Source organism: Zonotrichia albicollis, chromosome 16, assembly GCF_047830755.1.
Source record: "Zonotrichia albicollis isolate bZonAlb1 chromosome 16, bZonAlb1.hap1, whole genome shotgun sequence".
Taxonomy (NCBI): domain Eukaryota; kingdom Metazoa; phylum Chordata; class Aves; order Passeriformes; family Passerellidae; genus Zonotrichia; species Zonotrichia albicollis.
In genome coordinates, this window is record NC_133834.1 from 10,923,982 (window position 1) to 10,943,280 (window position 19,299).

Genomic DNA, 19,299 nt, shown 5'->3' on the forward strand with positions numbered 1-19,299 from the left:
CTATTTCGGGTCTAGGTGGGTTTTACAGGCACTCAGATATATTCTTTGTGAATAGAGGTGTCTCAGTGCTCCTTGCCAGTGCACACAGCTTTCCTGAAGCTCTCCAGCCTGCTCTACTCCCTCATGCAGCTTTTAATAACCAGGCAGAAACTGGAGTACAAAGCAGTCGTAACCAGTGTTTCCCTCTCCAAAATCCCTGTGCTGCAAAGAAAGGAATTTGTCAGAAGCTGAACTTCTATGCATCATTCACTTCCATTTGTACCAATACTTGCTCCTGCAGGTCGGGAGTTGCTCCCTGTCCTGCAGAGCAGTGAAAAGCAGGCCAATAATGCCACCCACAGGTGCCCGGGTTTATTGCTGCCATGGATGGATTTCCAGAGGGGTGCTGGGATCCTGCAGTTAGCTGGAATGGTGGTGCTACCTCCACAGTGACAGAGGGGCCTCCAAACCCACTGCACTGCCTGGGCTGGGTCAGGGCACTCACAGGTTACTGTGCAGACGGCTCGTGTTCATTACTAACAATTTGTACCAGGAGAAACAAAACCTACACAGGTTACAAAACAGAAATTTTAGAAAAAATCCCTCCCATCTCTGTACTCAGTGATATGGAGATGGTGAAAGCATTTCAAGCAATCAAATCCACTTATTGAATTAAAAACATACAAGTATATTCTCACAATGTGCAGCTTATTTTATTTTGCCATTTCTGTCTCAGAGATCCTTCAGTTGTCGTGACAAGGACTGTGATGATTTAAGAATTCTCCTTTACAGAGTAAGACAGAAGACAATTGAGAGCTCAGTCCTAGGTATGGCTGAAGCAGGGAGAGTTCTGCTTACAGATACTGTACTCATCCTCCTATTTCTGGTGTCTGTTTTATTAAAAATTTTAATGTTGGAAACAGCATTTTCAGTAATTGTTGCCTGAACATTAATATAGGAGTTTAAGGTAAGGTAAAGGGATTTGCGTTTATGTTTAAGGTGAAAGGGATTAAAGGGTATTTATTAGTTTATTCTCCCTTTCTTACAGAGGCAGAATAGAGTGTCAGAGAGAGGTTTGGGATCAGATCACACTGCAGGGAGGAGGGAATGTTTCCTTATACTGCAGTGAAGGTGGGTTATCAGGGGAGATAAAACAGATAAACCTGGCACTCTGCACACATCCATTACGTCTCATGGCTGGAATTCATTTACATGCCCAGCCAGATTCACACCAGCCAGCTCTGAGTTCTGTGCTGGATCTGAAGGACATAAACCCCTCTCATGTTCTGTTGTGTCTCAGCCCCTCACAAAACTCATTTGAATTCTCCAGGGTTTTCTATCAGCACTGACTGAGGCTGAAGACATTGGTGTACTCATAGGAAATCCTGGAGGAATCAAAACCACAATGAGTAGATACAGGATTTCCTATTGCAAGTGTCCTGCTGAAAAAGGGACCAGTGCCAGCAGTGTATTCACTGCATGAAACATGATTTGGATGAGTGAGATTACCTTGGGTGTCCACATCTACTGAATAATTTAAGAAAATCAGTAAGGGAAAATTTTCTCTTGAAAAATAAATTTGAGAACTTACTTGCATGAAATATGTTTAATAAAAGCACTCAGGGATAAGTTCTTGCCTTTGATCTTGTGTTAGCCTTCTTATGTTACACTTTTCTCAGATACAGTTGCAGATATGGCAGCTACATTCCAAGTCAGCATTATCTCAGTATTAATATCATCCTAGTTTACATATAGCAGCAAGTCTTTGTGTATTAATGGCATAATCATTATTTGAACTTATTTATTGCACAGAACATAATCAGCTGAGGGCAGATTTAAAGTAAATTAGAGACAGGGATTGAAAAACATGAAACTGTTCTAGCCTAAGCTCTTACAAAACACACTCACACTTTATTGATGAAGTTCATCAATACTCTTATTTTAAGACCTGGAGCTCTGGAGGTACAACTGCCATGCTGTCACTGCTGGCACCAGAAATAAGAAATTTCTGAAACCTAAGTGCTCTCCAAACGCCCCCCAAGTTATGCAGTCTCATTAAAATCAAAGGCAGCATCTACTGTCCTTAAATATTTGAAAGAAAAAAACACCACCTAAGGTATTTAAGTAAATGGATTTTTTTCTCATTAATATAATATTTAAATACTTACAGCCTTATCTTAATTACATGAAAGATGACCCACCTACCTCTCACCACCCCAGCCCTGTGGGACAAGGCCCATTTAATGTGATGTGAGGAGGTGGCAGCAGCTCCTGCCTCTGAGCAGGGCTGGGCTCCCAGCAGCAGCCCCAGACACATCCCACAGGCAGGAATTAAACAGAACAGGGGGCAGAATCTGGCTTTCCCACTAAAAATATTCATGGAGGAGCAATAAATGATAAAGATTTTGAGCATCTACAAGAGAGCAAAGCCCTAATTTTGGCCTGTGCCCATTGCAGAGGCTCTGCTGTAACAGCACCTCCAGGTTTGGAGCAATTGCACAATGCTTGTGACACAGAGCCACCCAAGGAGTCCAGCTCAACCAGATTCAGCTGTCCCCCAAAACAAACATTTTTGTCCACAATACTTTTTAGGCAGTCATTAAAAAAACCACCCAAACCCTTCAGTTTAAAGATTCAGTGACATCACAAGACCATTCAGCTTTCCATCAGAAGTGCTGCATTTGTTGTCATCCTGGTGCCACAAAGGATTTCACCAAGCAGAGCCAATAACACATCTCATGATAAATAAGACCAAAACACCCTGCAGGCAAATTTATGGAAATCATCACTCACAGGCAAGTGTGATTAAAAGCACCAAGCTAACTCCAGAAGCAGAGAGGGATCTGCTCCTCAGTGCAGTCCCTTCCAGGGCTGTCTGGGTGAGCTCCAGGACAGGTTCCTGCAGCAGGCCTGGGCTGTGCTGCCTCTGCTTGGCTGCTCCCCTTTGCCTCCACCCAGCACAACAGCTCCATTTGCTGACTGGCCAAAGAAAATGCTTCTCCTGGGGAAAACACCAGAGTGGTGCTGAACCTCTGGTGGTCTGGGGGTGGTAGAGCTGTCAAGGTGAGTTTGTGACTGGGGAGGTTGGAAAAGCTGGTGAATCTGTACATACAGCCAGAGCTCCTGAATGTGGGCAGCAATCAACCAGGGAATGGTGCTTCCCCCCATGGGAGACAAGAGCACAGGAACAGCAGCTCCCTCCACAGAAAGCCCTGCTGGATGTGGCCCTTGACAAAGGTAAGGGGCTGCTATAAAAAGCCCAGCTATTGAATATCCTAGAGCTCACTGGAAGCAGTATTACACAGATTTCCACTCCTCTGGGCACAGTCTGCACCAAGACAACATGCCTTGGGACTTCATTACCCTTTCATGGGAGAAGAAGAGAGGGGTAACACAATACAAAAGTTTGAAAGAATTAAATGGAGGGACCATAGGTTAAATCTTCAAAGATTTTCAGAAAATCAATTGCAGCTGTACCTGGAACTGGGCATTCTGTAATTATGCTTTCACAAATATATCACGTACCCAATATTTACAGCTAAAATCCTCGTCTGTCTAAAGGAAACACTGCACTGCAGTGTAGGAACACCAGCCCCCAGTGTGCCACATTTCACTGCAGGCTCTGAGACAAATCATGGCAAGCAGCAAGGGCTGTGCAATGGGACAGAGCTCACACCACAGAACCAGAACTTCCCAGCAATGCTGGCAGAGAGAGTTACTCAGAAAAGCAATAATTGATTCTTTCTAGAAAGCTGAATATTAATACCATTTCCTTTGGATTCAGTGGAAACAACACAAGAAAAATAAATACATATTAAAATACCCCAGAAGTTTGCTGAGGAGATGTGGTGAGGCCCTGCCCTGGAGTGCCCCACACAGATTCAGAGAAGTGTTGCCATCTTACTGCAAAGCTCCCATACCTTCTTGGTGATTCCTCATGGACAGCTCCTCACAGCACAGCAAACACACTCCAGCTCTCTCCTCACCCAGCTCACCCACGCTTTTATAGCACTCAGCCTCATTGGACACAGCTGGGGCCTGTTAAGGGCAGGCCTGCTCCTAATCTTTGGTAATTAGCACAGCTGCAACTGAGCCAGGCCACAGGGTAAGAGAGGCAGCCCAAAGTGAGCACTGCTTCTGTCACTCATTGTTCAGTCAGCTGAACTCAGTCACACACACAGAACACTCTGTCACCTGCCCAGCCTTCAAAGCAGAACCTTACCAAAATCACCCTCCAGCAGAGACCCAGCAGGACCCCACAAACACACAATGCAAAGATTTACAGTTTTAAAAGTACAGCAGGGATCCCATCCCATCCCACACCAACTCCCCAGGGAATCAGACACTTTGCACCATCCAGGAAAACCTGCAGAGCTACATGGCTAATACACTTTGCTGCATTGAAAGAGAATTGTAAATGTTGTTATTTGCTCCACCAGAATATCAAAGAGGAAACACAGCCAGAGCTCCAGTGAGAAACAGATCCATACCTTGGCAGTTGTCCAGCAGGGGTGCGGCTTGGATTCATTCACAGAGAGGCAACAATGGAAAAGTTCAAGCACAAGTCCTTTTCCCAATTATTCAGAAGCCATTAAAGTTGGAAACAAAAAAATCAAAAAGTTTTCTTCTGTAAACAGCTCCCCCAGCATGGCTGGCACCACATAACTCATGAAGGATGAATATTGAGTCTGCCTCCTCTGCCAAGCCCACACAGCAGCTCCCAGAAGCACGAAGAGAGTAATTAGCAGCAAAGGATGACAACATGAAGGCAACAGGTCAGAAAGAAATGCTCCAGAGCAGATCTAGGGGCTGCTTTGCTTCCCCCAGCCAGCCTGGGGGAGTGCTCCCACCTGAGCACATGGTGATGAGCCAGGCTTCCATCCACCATCCTTCCTTAAATACACCACAGAACCTTCACCAATAACAGCTTCTCCCACCTGTTAGGGAGAACTCACATTTCTGAGTGCACACCACAGCTGAGTGCCTTGATTGCTCCCTAACGAGCTCCACACGAGCTCAGCCCTGCTCCTGTGGCCCCTCCCTGTCCTTCCCTCCTCACCTGGCACACATCACCACAGCCAGGTGCTGCTTGAGAAATTCATGGCTCTAGAGGGTGATTTTGACCTCCTTGATCATAAAGTGGTTCCACCTGAGCTGATGATCAAATCTGAAGTGCTCTTAGTGAAGGAAATATTTGTGTATTGCTGGTCTAGTTTAGGGGTTGGCAATAATGATGTAGGGTAACAAAAAAAGAAAAAAATCTACAGGCAACTACAAATGGTGGTGGGCTCAATGAACACCTAAAAATCTGGGGGATGGATTTGTTCCTAGTGGGAGTAAGAAGGGAGGAAATAGCCTGTCCTATCCAGCATCCTTGATGTCTACACTAATGGAAGAGTCAATAACAATTTTGATTTATTACACCAGGCAAGTGGAGGTGCTGATTCCAATGGAAAGGTGAGATGCTCACATGTGTGTGTGAGCCCTGCTGACACACAGGCTGAGGAAACATCAGGATCATCAGTGATTTCTTTGGAGGAAGATGAACCACATGGCCTCTCCTGCCCTGTCTGTGAACTGGGTGAGTTTACGTGGGGCCTGGGCATGTTGGTGCTCAGCCATCTGAAAAAGAAATATTACAAAACCCCCACAGCTTTGGGGCATTTTGGGTCTTTATGGCATTTGCACACAGAGAGGTTTTTCTCATTCCTTTCTATTTGGGAACATTTGCTCTCCAGACTTGCAGATGTTCAGTGCCACCTTTGTCACTTCTCTCTTGTCTTGCTAATCATGGAATAGTGTCAAATCTTGTAAAATTTCCCTTCCCTTTTATGAGTTTGAACTTGTCATTTTAATAACAAATATCTGTCCACCCTTGTATAAAGCCACAATTACAGATTTCTGAGATGTTTAGATAAAGCAGTCATTATTTTTATCGTGACCCCTCCTTCCCAAACAAGCATGGCTAATCTTTTCAAAGCAAGCATGCCTAATCTTTCCAGGCTCTCTTCAAGGCACTGCATTATCATGACCCAATTATTCTGAAAAAGATAGCTGGGAAATTTCTATCAGGATGATTTGCTCACAGAAAATGCAGTTACCACAAATCCAGCGATGCCTTCATATCAGTTAGAATGGTTTTCTGTGAAGAAAATTCAGATAAAATATTTTCTGGCCTATCAGCTTGATGAAATCTTGTTTGTTGCTCCATTCTTTCCTAATTGGATAAGCACAGGGCTGCATTAACCCAAGGAGTGCTGGTGATGGCTGGGAATTGCAAGTCATGTATTTAATTTCAACAGGGCAGAACACTGTTTTAGTTTTCATTTTCTGACTTTCACTTTGGATTCCCCAGATAAACAAAAGTAAATTTCATTTAATTTCTTAATTTCTTGAAGTCAACCAAAGAAAAAAAAGAGTAAGTGGTCTGTGGCACTGGTTTCTGCACCTCTGCACCATTGTGAATGCTCTCAGCAGAGGCTGGGATCCCCTCTCACTGCTCTGTCCCAGGAAAACAAGGTCTCACCCACTGACAGGACAGGATTTACAAGAGCTCAGCAGGGCTTTAAGAAATTCTAGCTGCTTGGAGGTGCCTGAAAGGTTTTCAAATTGCAGTATATTTGGGATTATTTCTGTTTCTCAGTGTTCTGACTTTAAAGCAGGCATATTACAAACAAATAAACACTCTCAGAGGTTGCGTCACCCCTATCAGATTGCTGTGACATTAATGAAACTGCCTTCTGGAGAGACTGGGAAGTTTGACATAAACCTGTCCAACCTCAAGGCAACACCAGGGTATGTTCAAGGGAATTTTTCCCATTTCCAAGGCAGCAGCACAGCATTCTGCCAGGGACTCAGCCCCAGCGACTGCAGTGGTCACTGTCTGTCCCTGAAAAAGGAATGTGCATTTTATCCTGAGCACTGAATGGCCATTCACTTTGCTGAAATGTTATTTCTTTTTATAACAGCTTAAAGGAAGGAAAAAAGGAGAAGGAACCCAGTGCTGCCACTGTGGAAAGCTTTTATTGTAATCAACCTTACAACGCTTTTTGTCGTACAATACAAAGAACATTTAATCTGTCCTGGCTGGCACATTCCCTCCAGGGTTTTGCTGCTGACAATGGGAGCTTTCACTTTGACCATGGCAAAAATAGTGTCAAACCCACTGCAAGGCACTGCTTTTACTCTGGACACATTTGGGAAGTTCTAAAGAATCAATGACTTCATGGTATGAGGGAAAAAATAGGAGTTACAGTTGGAGAGACTTCATGCATTTCCTCTAAGTTTTGCTTCACATGAATACCGCCGTCCCTAAAATGTGTTTAACATTGATGTTGCAAATGCCTGCATGGTTTGTTTTAACTGTTTGATTAATTTAAGTGAAAAAAAAAAAACAAACCAAAATAATGAGATAAGATTTCCATAGCACTTTTTCTTCCTAATTTTCCCCAAAATCTCTGAATGTGTGGTCTCAAGGCACTCCAGGTAGATAGGGAAGAGACAACAGAGGTCTTGAAGTGGAGCCACCAAGCCAGCACTGAACTGTTTGTAGAACTGAAACTCAGCTTTTCCTTCTTTTTTCATGTTGGTTTAAAGGAAAGGGAAACAGTTTGCACCTAACAAGTTTTTGCCTGGATATTTTCTAAAGCTCAAGCCAAACTCAGCCTCTGAGTTTTGGAAAAGGTTGTTAGAAAGTTGCAATTCAAGAAATTCCTCTGTACTTCCAAATTTGTGCCAAGCTTTTAGATGGCTGGATGGAAACTCCCCAAAAGGATTTGGTTTTGTTCACAGAGAGCCAAACAAGTGATTTCCCATCTGGATGCTTTCTTTGCAGCTGGGAGAAGCTGACAACAAAGTGTAGGTGTGGATTGAGGCCAGCTGAGAGTGAAGGCAGGGGCAGTGAGCAATGTGCATGTCCAGCCCCAGGAGCCACAAACACCTTTTCTGTCTAGAGGAGCCCTTTGGAACACCACAAACTCTCTCAGCTGCTTACATAAGTTCCTCTGCTCACAGCAGCTGTGTTTTCCACACTAAAGGACATTTCAGATCAGCATCCAGATTAAATCTGCAAAACCAGCAAAGCCAAACGAAGCTAAGTTTGTATTTTCACTCTCTGCCAGAGTGGAATAAAAAAGGATGTTAGAGATAGAAGAGTAAATTTGTTGAGATGTGTGTGAAGCTCCTGGTGAGGCTCATGGAGAGGATCCCAACAGGTGCTAAGGCTGTCACCTTCCAACATTATCCTGCCGGTCAGAGAGAGACTGTGGCACTTTTCTGCTTTGTGTGGGACAGTGCTGCTCTGAGAGCAACAAATAATCAGAGTGAACACAGAGTTAGCCCAGGGACTGACTGATTCTGGCATAAACTGCTCAGGAAACATTTCTGCATGTGGCACACACAGCGTGTCAAAACCAGGCATGCAACTTCCTAGCAGCATACAAATAAAAATTAGGTCACAAAATAGGTCAAAAAAAAAAAAAATCCCTTCTGTTGGACAGTGTCTCATTCAGGGTTTTGATGAACCTTGGTTGGGATCCTTATGGAATAAAGAAGGCAGAATAAGAAGGTCTAGGAGAAACTGTGTTGGATAAGCTCTCATTGCTCTGAGAGGTGCTAGATAGTAAATAATCCATCTTGGACAAGCTTTGAGAGGCTGGAGAGCTTTCCCATCTGCTAGAGATGTTTCTTAGTCTTGACTTGGATATCAATGCAGAAGGCAGGTCACACTTAAACTGCTGCTCTGTAGCCTTCTAGATGATAGGTAATTACTCATAAATGTGTCCTACAGATGCTCCAGGGATCCATCTGCACATGCCTGCCTGAGAGCTGATGGTTCCGGTTGAGTTCAGAAGAGACCAGAGCTGTGTGAGGAGTGGCAGATTTAGGGGATGCTCAGTAATTCAATTTTGCAGGCTCTGAATGGAAAATAATAAAGCAACGATAAGGCAGCTGGTAATAAAATTACATTTCTTTTTGGAAACCAAAGAATTGTAGAGCTATGGAAGAGCAGGTAGCTTGCCAAGTGGGCACAGCCAGCCCAACCTCCAGCTCCAGGACTTATGGCCACCATGAGGCTGAGACATGCCTGGCCACCCTATAAAGAATCCCACCACCCTTTAATGGCATATCCCTGGGCTTCAGAACATTTTTGAGTGGAAAGTGGATTTCTCTGGCCATCCATGCTCAGTCTGCTGTGGTAGAGCAGCACTGTTTGCCCATCCCCTGGCACTGGTGAGCAGCCTGGCTGCTGCTGAGACTCTGCTGGTCCCTGCAGCCCCCTCAGCAGATGGGCTGGGCTGGCACAGCCTGCAGGGACCAGGCTGGGTGAGATGCAGGAGGTGTGTGGAGGTGGGAGCACAGAGCCTACAATCATCTATTTCGACTGACTGGAGACAAGTAGAGAAATAAAGGAGCTCCCAAATCACCCAGGATAAGTTAGGACACTCTGCTGCTTTCCCTGAAATTAGCAGGGAGGCTTGCAATTAATCCAACACAAAGAGACTTGTGCACTGACCATCATTTCTCTGCTGCTGGAGAGAACTGCTTGGCAGCTTTCTGGAGAAGGAAAACTCTGTAGCTGAGACAAAGCACACAGGTGGGCAGGCAGTTGTGATAAAACCACAGGGAACGGGGAAAATGAGAACCATCTCATGCAGGACTTAGAAATGGAATAAACAGGTTATTTTTACAGGATGGAAATGAATATATAACTCCAGGGATGAGGAAAAATACAGCAAGCACCAGCATTTGCAGTTCAGCATATTCCATTGCTATTAAAAATAAAGGAAGAAAAAGGCAATGAAAGGAGTATTTTGAGAGGCAGACAGGACTGTGGTATCTGTAGTTATGGACTCTGCCTTCTGCATAGCCCACAGTAATGAGGGATGTGACCCCTAATCTGCTGCAGAATTGCTGGGCATTTTCTACTGCCATTGAGATGCAGAATGGGAGCTGCTCTTGCTCTCACATGGACACTTGGACAATTCTTCTTTCTTTGCAGTTTCAGCCAACTCACACTAACAGTCTATTGGACTGGCATTTTCTTTGTCTCTTAGGATGGAAAAATGGAATTGATTCCTCTGAGAAGGAAGGGAGCAGGTATTCATTATCATAAGGTGAATTTATAAAGTTCTGGTTGGTTCAGCTCTTTCCCTTCATTTTTTCAGCTCACTCCAGGTCATTGAATCTCTTGCATCTTATCCCATTGGATGGAACAGCACATCACTCAACATTATTAACCACAGCCAAGATGATTCTTAATATTGAAAATTAGCAGCAAAAAGTGAGCAATCACCTGAAAAAGCATTTCTCCACTTGAGCTTTATGACCTGCAACAGAAAGTTTTGCAATGAACAGCAGCTCTTTGTCACTTGGAATGGTTCTAAAACTGTTGCTGCTGTACTTTTCCACCACAGTGAAATCAGTGGTATTAACCTCAGGGCACCCAAAGAGCTCAGGTTAGAGGACCAGACCTCCTGTACTGGTAAAGCACAGGAACCACATCCATTTTAACACCCCCAGTGCACTGATCTGTCCTCATAATCAGCTTGTGGGAATAACTTCCCTGCAATGTGTAAGTAACTGGTGCTGGATAGTGAGTGGCCAGAGGGCTGGAGATAGCATTTGGTGCTGGCATGGGGCTCTAAATTAGAAACTTAGAGAACCACTTAGCTTTTTTCATCCCCATTTATTTTGCTTTTCAGCATGTGGAAGATCAGATGAACACACAGCACCCTGAGAAGACCCAGGGCTTTCTGCACAGAGCATTCTCTGACGTCAGAAGCAGAGCAGCAAGCACAGGGTGAGCTGAGGCTGCTCTGAGCCCTCAGTGCTCTGAGCCTCTGCAATTCTCTCCTGATAAGCAGAGGCTGCATGGCTGTACCCTATTCCATCCATACCCAAGTGCTGGCAATTGAAAATGACCATCCCAAAAATAAGACAAGATGTCATTAAGTCTCATATGCACTTTCTTTTCAGGTTCCTAACATCAATTATTCCACTTGTCTGTAGTGGCTTCAGACTCTTTTATCTTCCTCTCAGTGAATTTCTCTGCTGCTTTGCATTTAAATTCACCTTGTCTTCCTAAATGCACAGACAAACTGTAAGCAATAAATGAGCCAGGCAAAAACAAACATGCTGTTATTTTCTTGGCTTTCTCTGCCATCCTGAGCAAAGGATGTTTCTATATCCCTTTGAGAAAGCCATCCAATGATGAATAGTTATTTGAAAACAAATGGGTAGGATTGTACCAGCCACCTACTTCTCAGCCTTCGAAAGAGTAGGAAAATCCACCCATCCATAAATATTTTTCAGGATGATAGTTGTGAAAATAAAGTAGGCTGGAACATTCCCTATCAGGCCAGGCTGCAGCATTCAGCTTATATCAATTGCTGTCTATTTGACATGCTTCATGCTCCCTTCATTAACAGGATGAAAGGTTTTATGGGATAATAACCCAGTTCCAGTGAGCAAATGTATTTGTGAGACCAAAGGCTGAGTCCTTTGTCCTTGCAGAAGGAGCCTTGGGACTGCAGCAATTGGCAATGGTGTGGGATGATAAATCACAGGAGCAAAACTTCTGTCCCACAGAACTCTGTCCCATCCATGAATCACTGGGGACACAGGATCCTCACTGCAGGAAAGCTGAGGGAGCAGAGATCATCTTGGTGAGGATGCTGCTACAGGAGGGAAATAGAAGAGCCATTGGCTTCAGCTGGATACTGATGCTGCTGTAATTGGAGTTACTGTCATGTTAAATGGTCCCTCGTGGTTTCCTCATCTCAATCAAGGTTTGATTTAAAACCTGTGACCTGAATTTGTGGTCATTACCTTACCAGAACTTATTGGTTTCCTTCTCTTCGGGCAGTAGGCAGATGGTAATTGTTTCCTAAAACATTTCTCAGCTGAACAGCAGTGACAAACACTCTTCTCACCTCAGAACATCCCAGAGCACATTACAAACTGCCTGGACAAAGAGGACAGATGTGTTTTCCTTGGATCTGGCAGGAGCCATGCAATAGCCACTCTCATCAGGGAAAAGGAATGCTTGACTAATGGAAAATAATCATACCTGGCTTTGCAGCCCAGCTGTCCCACACTGCTAATCAAATTACCAGTAGGCATCCTCTGCTCCTTCTGCCTCAGCTAATTACATGGAAAATCTCCTGTCCCAACACAACCAGAGCAGACTGTGAGTAAGATTGGAGGAGGGTGTGCACTAAGGGATTGCTAACAAGGGGCAAAGACTCTAATGCTCTCCATTCCTCAACTGGGGCCAGCTGAGCTAGGACCTAGTGTGTGTCCCCTCTTGCAGCCTGACTTTGCTGGGTGCAGAGAGCACAACTTTCCCCCTGGCTGTGGTTTCTGGCTGTGTGGGACAGGACTGCATGTCAGGTTCTTGCTGCTAGGCTCTATTCCAGTTCACACAACACATGCACCATAAAAAGAACAAAAACATCCACACAGATCAAGTATTATCACACAGTGGCATCAACACATCTCATTGTACAGTCCTAATCTATGTTCTGTATAAAAATGTGGTATTCAAAACCTCACCATATGAGATATAACCTGAGAGAAATCACAGAAAGGACTTAAGAGGGGTCTGTACTCATGGCAGATGAAATCAAATTAGTAATACAGAAATTACTTACTTTAAAGCTCAGACCATGAACTGAATTTAGAGCTCTAAACCAGTGTTTACCTTGTTGAACAGTGGGTTCTTGCAGGAGAGCATTTACTACAAAACCAAAGCTTTTAATCCAAATCAGTGAGTGTCAGAGTTTGAATTATGGCTGTAGGAGAAAGTCTTTTGTTTCTGTCACCTCCTTAGTCAATGCTAATTTGACCAAGGTGTGAATGAGTTAGTGCTGCTCCCAAGAATTCTGTGACATGCAAGGAGCCACCTTCCCCCGGCACACAGAGCCTTTGGAACTCCTTTTAGACATCCTCAGAGGGTCTAGATGACAAATCTGCCTTCAGATGATGGAAGACAGGCTAGTAACTTGCAGGATATTTATGTCAAAGAGCAAAGTCATGGCTACAACAAAACAACTGAAGAAAGGAGAGATGCACAGTGGACACACACTGAAAGTTTCTACTAATCTGCTCCAAGGTGAGACTGAAGGACAGCAACCGTGGCCAGCACAGCAGAGGAAGAGCACATCAGGAGATGGGAACAGAAGGTTTGGAAGACAAGGTCATTCTGTACAGGGGTGGTGTGAATTGCAGAGCCACCTCAGGTGGGGTGAATATTAGCTCACTGCAGCACTTGCTCCATAAAGCATTATTTACTAAAATACGTATTTTTTCAATTTTTATGGTCTGTGGTTATTTTGTGCAGAACCCACAGTCTCACTGGAAGCTTCTGCTTGAAAAGTCTCCTTTAGCATCTCTCAGAATTGGGAGAGATGCTAAACCGGCATGGCAAAAAAAAAAATAACAATCATTTGGGAGCAATTTATATCCTGCTGTTATAGACTCACAAACACTCATTTCCATACCACCTACAGTTATGTGTGCATCTCTTTGTTCTGATATTGAGAAAAAACCCATTTGTATTCTCTCAATACAAGCAATCCTTGGCTTGAATTTTTAGTTGGTCAAATAATGCTAAAGAAGGAAATATTGGAATTTCTGCCTGTGCCATGGGACTATTCAGGCAGGCAAACTCTATTACAGCCATGGTCTTATCAAAGGAAAGCTGAATCTCCTCATTAAATCTTGGTTGTTGTTGTTATTTTCAAGAAGAGAGCCTCTCTACTGCAGGCAAAAAGATGGAGAATGTGAAAAGCAGTGGTGGCAGCCTGCAGAGGAGCTGTGTGTGGGGCCTTGCCAGGGGAAGGGGACAGACACTGTGATCGTGTTCACATGGGTCTCAGGTTGGAGGATCTGACTCCATGTTTCAGAAGGCTTGACTTATTAATTTATGATATATATTACATTAAAACTATACTAAAAGAATAGAAGAAAAGATTTCATCAGAAGGTTAGCTAAGAATAGAAAAAGAAAGAATGATAACAAAGGTTTGTGGCTCAGACTCTCTATCCAAGCCAGCTGACTGTGATTGGCCATTAATCAGAAACAACCACATGAGACCAATCACAGATGTACCTGTTGCATTCCACAGCAGTAGATCATCAATGTTTACATTTTGTTCCTGAGGCCTCTCAGCTTCTCAGGAGGAAAAATCCTAAAGAAAGATTTTCCATAAAACATGTCTGCGACAAGCCACCACTGCAGTGTGGCACTGCTCAGCATCCAGATGTGGGGACAGCCACATCTGCTGGGCCCCAGCTGTCACCTGCAGCCCCTCTGGATTCTTGGGATTAGACACCAAACCCAATATTTGACTCATGGACACAATCTGGCTTCCCTCTGTCTCACCTGCACAGAAACCAATCAAGCAAAAATCCACACATGCACTTTTAGTCCTGCCTGTGAGTCACCTCTGGACATCACAAATTCAGCCAGGAAAGCTTCATTTGACAAGGACACATGTCAAAGCTCACCTTTCCAGAAGGATGTCCAAATTCTGAACCAATAATTAAAGCAATTAAGAGCACACTCAATGGAAGTGGCACTGAACCCGATTTTGTGTAATGGTTTTTAATTATTCTTTGCATTCTTGGGCAAATATTTTAGCCTGAATGCAGCAGAATATCCAGAACTAAGTCCTACAAGATGTGAGGTGCAATGCTAGAACAGAGCCCCCACAGCATCTCCACTAGATTTTACTAGTCTGTCATCTGTTAAAATGGATATAAAATTAGCCCTGCTTTCCTACTGTCTCACCTGTTTGGGAAGAAGGAGAAAAGCAGGAAATACAGACAGAGCATGAGGTCCAAATCTTGTGACATAAGGATAATTCTGCTTATTTAAAAAAGAACATCTTAGAATATTTTCTCATGAGGGATGCAGTTTGAAAGCAGTCTAAGAGGTTTTCAACAATTATGGTTCATGTATCTAGAAATAATCTAAATGGTTAGTAAAATGTTGACTGGAAGATAAACATATTTATATGAAACTCGATATTAAAACTGCTTTATTGCTTTTTTGACACTTCAAATGCAGGAAGCTGTCTAGTCCTTTTACTAACACCCTTCAGAAACGTTAATCAGACTTTTTCCTGCTATATTTTAAATGGAAGAGGTGGTGTAAACAACACTGCAGATGGGTTTCTTTGCTCTGCTGGGGTATCCAGCTATCCTTCAACCCACCAGACAGACTTTTGTTTACACATTCCACATAAAATTGTTCAAGAACTTTTAACTCATGCCAAGATCCAAAGCTCTGTGCATTCGCTGGACCAAGAGCACGTTCCCTGACACCTCTTCCTGCTCTAAGTCAGCTGGGGGACATTGATCCAATTATAGGTGAATGTAGGATTTAGGAGTCTAGGAAATCATACTGAGAGATTGTATTTTTTAAACTTTGTTGGCAATACCAGAGGCTCTGTTTTTATGTCAATCCAGCTGGAATGAGCCTAACTCTGCCTCCCTTCTCTGGAGGCACCAACCTCTGCCTGGGGAGCTGTGGCACTGCTTGGCCAGGCTGGCAGGGACAAACCTGCTGCCCCACAAACCCTGGGGCAAAGGCCTGGCTTGGCTTTTGGTACTCTGCTAAGCCAGGGAAACCTGGAATCGGTCAGGCCTTACTGAAAGCTCATGTCAAAGTAAGTTTTCAATTTATTCTGAACGATTTTAAATACCCCACCCCTCCAAATCAGCTGAAGTCCCCATTGTACCTACACAGGCTCAATTGCCAGAATATTTAACTACATGTATAACAGAAGACACAATCTTCACTATTCATTTAATTCTGAAAATAAACTACTAAGAAACCATTTAAGTCTTTGCAAAGTAAGCTGGATTGTTTTCCTTTTGCTGTTGCTCCTGTTTGGTTGCTTTTTTTCTGAGAGCAGACTGGATTGACTACAAAAGAGGAAGACAAAAGTACAAAAACTATAAAAACCTAGTGTTCCAAGGAGCAAGCACTTGCACCTAAGAAATCTTTGTTGATTGTTGCTAATATCTATGATAATTAAGCTAAAAATACCCACAAAGCAATAGAATTTGCAGAGATAAGTCTATTGTCTTAAGCAAATAATGAAGCCAGGAACAGTTAAATTGATCTCATGACTCTCATTTCAATAATAAAGCAGCAACAACTGTTAATCTATAGCACTCAGTTTAAATTACAAACCCAGAGCTGAATGGGCAATTTCATTAGAGAGAACACAGCTAAGAGAGAAACAGCTGGCAGGGAAAAACAGTCATCCCCATTGAAATCCAACCTCCCTGAGAATTTCCTGTTGCTCTGTACCAGACTCATCACCAGGGAACAGTTCTCGCAAATACCAGGTGCATTTGTTGGAAGCTTTTTGTGTCCAAGCAATTCCCTTTTATTTCAGCCCCAAGGCTCCAGGGGGCTCCAAGGGTGGCCTGGGCACTGCTGCAGGACGGACACAGGGATAGCAAGAAGGGCAGGGAGAGGGAGGGGAGCAGGTCCCCCCACATCTGCCTGGAACCATCCCACAGCACTGCCAGAGAGCTCCAGGACACGAGCTGTGTGTCCCCAGGGATAGGAGCAGCTCAGTGAGCAGATGGGAACTGGCTTTTTCCTCTTCTTATTCTTGTCCCCAAAATTAACACATGGTCTGCAAGCCAATCAAACTCACCCACGGATACCAGCGCTGCCTAGAAGAGACAGTTATCTTTTTAAATTAGATCCTTTCAAACACTTACACAGATCCTTGGGTATTGCAGGGACTGTGGAGCTGAAACCAATGAGCATCCACAGTAGGTGTGGGGAGGAAAGGCTTCCACCATCTCTCCTGGCAGCTGTACAGAGCTCATGGGAGGAAGAACGTTCTGTTCTCACTGAAGGGAGCAGGCAGGACTATAAATATCCACATGGAACATATTTACTGAGGGATGGAGTGCCATACTAACAAACCATTTCTTCATGGTAGGACCAAATTTCACAGGTATTAGCAGCTTCCTGAAATAAATTCAGAGAATCAGAGGATAACTGAGGTGAGAAGGGACCTATGAAAGCTTCCAGTTCAGCCTCCTGTTTAAAGCTTGGACTACTTCTATGCTAAGGGAGATTGTTGAGGGCCTTTCCAGATCTCTTCTGATAAATCTCAGGCATGGAGAGCCCACAGCCTCCCCAGTATGGTTCCTGTGCTGCATAACCCTTATTCTGAGGACTTTTCCCCACATACAAGCAGAAGGAATTTCCCTTGCTGCATGACCACTGCCTTGCCTTTGTGCAGCACACTGTGACAGTCTGAATCCATCATTCATCCTGTCCCTTTCCATTAATGGCAGACAGTGACTAGATGCCCCCTTATCTTATCCCCCAGGGTAAACAAACCCAGCCTCAGAGCCTCTCCTGAAACACCACATGCTGCACTCTCCTGAGCACCCATTGATTTTCTGCTGGACTTGCTCCCCTTGGTGAGCTCTCTGTGGCCCAGAGACACCAACCCCACAGGGTCCACCTTTGGTGACCTCTCTGTGGCCCAGGGACACACCAAACCCACAGTGTCCATCTTTGGTGACCTCTCTGTGGGCCAGGGACACACCAAACCCACAGGGTCCAGCTGGAGCTGCAGCCTCACAGGTGCTGAGTGCAGTGTCTGACCTGTGGCCACACCTGAACAGCCCAAAACAGGTGACAGGCAGGTGTGACCACCTCAAATACACCTGCAGTGCGCCAGGTCCTCTCTGCAGAGCTCCCTGAGCTGTCAGTCCCCAGCCCATGGGGCTGATGTGTCCCCAGGGCAGGACTGGCTGTGTTTTACCTCACTGGATGTCATGAGGGTCTCATTGTCCTGCTCCTCAGGATTCCCAAGGCTTTTGCCTGTCATTGGAAATGGACCTAGAAGGTTTGGTGCCATATTCTGTGTGCCTTCATGAAAAAGAGCAATGGCACATCCTGTGCATTCAGCCTGTCTCCCTCGTGCCATGGTGGTTTACACCAACTATTCTCAACCCCCAGATCCCAAATGACATCACCAAGAGCTTTTAGAGACTGCAGTGACCTTGAGAATGCTCCTGCATGGCAGCAGGATCAGGATGTCAGCATTACTGCTGGAATGGGGCTGTTTTAAGAGGACCTTGCTGAAAAGGAAGGAAGATTTAGTTGCTGCTGGAGCGGAGGTGGGGGTGGTGTGAAATCTATAACCACTATCCCTGCTCAGGGTTCTGTTAGCTAAATTTATGACACACATTGAAGCCTCATTTTTCCCCTAGTAAGAATATTTCTTTCAGCTATTTATTTTGCATTTCATGAGACCTTCTGCAGATGCAGTGAGCTATATCACTCTATTCTGCTCACAGAGCATCCTGAGATCTAGATGCTTCAAAACCTGAGTGTATTGTAATGACTGTATAGAATATCTCAATGAAATTCTACATCTGCACCCTTGATAATTCAGTTGATTTCAAGTGGAAATACTCTCTGCAGCTTTTGCAAATGCTGATATAAGCCATGGAGTGAATGTTCACAAAACTCAACCTCCTGTGCCCAGAGTCTTCATGGAGTTCATCCCATACATGGGATCACCTTTTTCACAGGAATTGTGTAAAATATTGGCTCTCCCTAATGAAATTTTTATTTTTCCCCTTTCTTGCTGCAATTACAAATGCACTGTACAAGTCTACCATGGTTGTGCTTCTTTAATTTTGTTATAACACCCAGGGAATAACTAGTTCTGTATCTTCTAACAACAAATATATTCATTCAAAAATTAAATATTTACTTGCCAAAGAGCCATCACAAGTTGTCATGAGTGCTTGTCTTCATTATGTGTGGGAAATTAAATGGACTTTGTACCATAATTCCGCTGGTATAATAATGGATTATGCCCAACAAGGGAAAAGTGACCCCATTTGGTTGGAAAGTAACACTTCCTTCTCATTAAACTTTACTTCATATTGCAGCAAGCTCATGTCTTATCAAATATGACAAGTTCAGACCTTACTGTGCTGAGCCAGCCTGTCTGCTCAGGAGATACAAGACTAACCCAGTTTAGATTTGGAGAAAACCTTGGGTGGTCCCACATATCCACTGTTAGGTGAAACATATGCAGCCAGAAGAATTCTCATTCCCTTCCCATCTGCCAACACAGAATTGATGAAGTGGAAATGCTCCAAATAAAAAAATAAAACCAATAAAAAATGACATCAATTGTTTTAAAAGCCTCAGAATCAACATATTGAAAGCTAAAGGTACAGAGTTTGCCCAAATGTCTGCACCCAACTGCAGCTGCTTTGTCCTTTCCAGCCTGGTGGGGATAGATCAGAAAGCATC

The 19,299-nt window shown here is 44.0% G+C and overlaps 1 long non-coding RNA gene across 3 annotated transcripts in view; it reads right to left on the reverse strand.

The window, feature by feature from the left end:
• Positions 1-4,315: 4,315 nt before the first annotated feature.
• LOC113459368 (uncharacterized) overlaps positions 4,316-19,299 on the reverse strand; it is a 33,966-nt gene continuing 18,982 nt past the window's right edge. The window contains exons 7-9 of one of the 3 annotated variants that reach the window (XR_012582903.1): positions 16,725-16,980; positions 9,494-10,307; positions 4,316-8,894 (exon numbers count right to left, since the gene is read on the reverse strand). This is a non-coding gene — a long non-coding RNA (uncharacterized LOC113459368). Of the gene's footprint in view, positions 10,308-16,724; positions 16,981-19,299 lie in introns of all 3 variants that reach the window. The other 2 variants (XR_012582902.1, XR_003380532.2) reach the window with 2 other exon arrangements.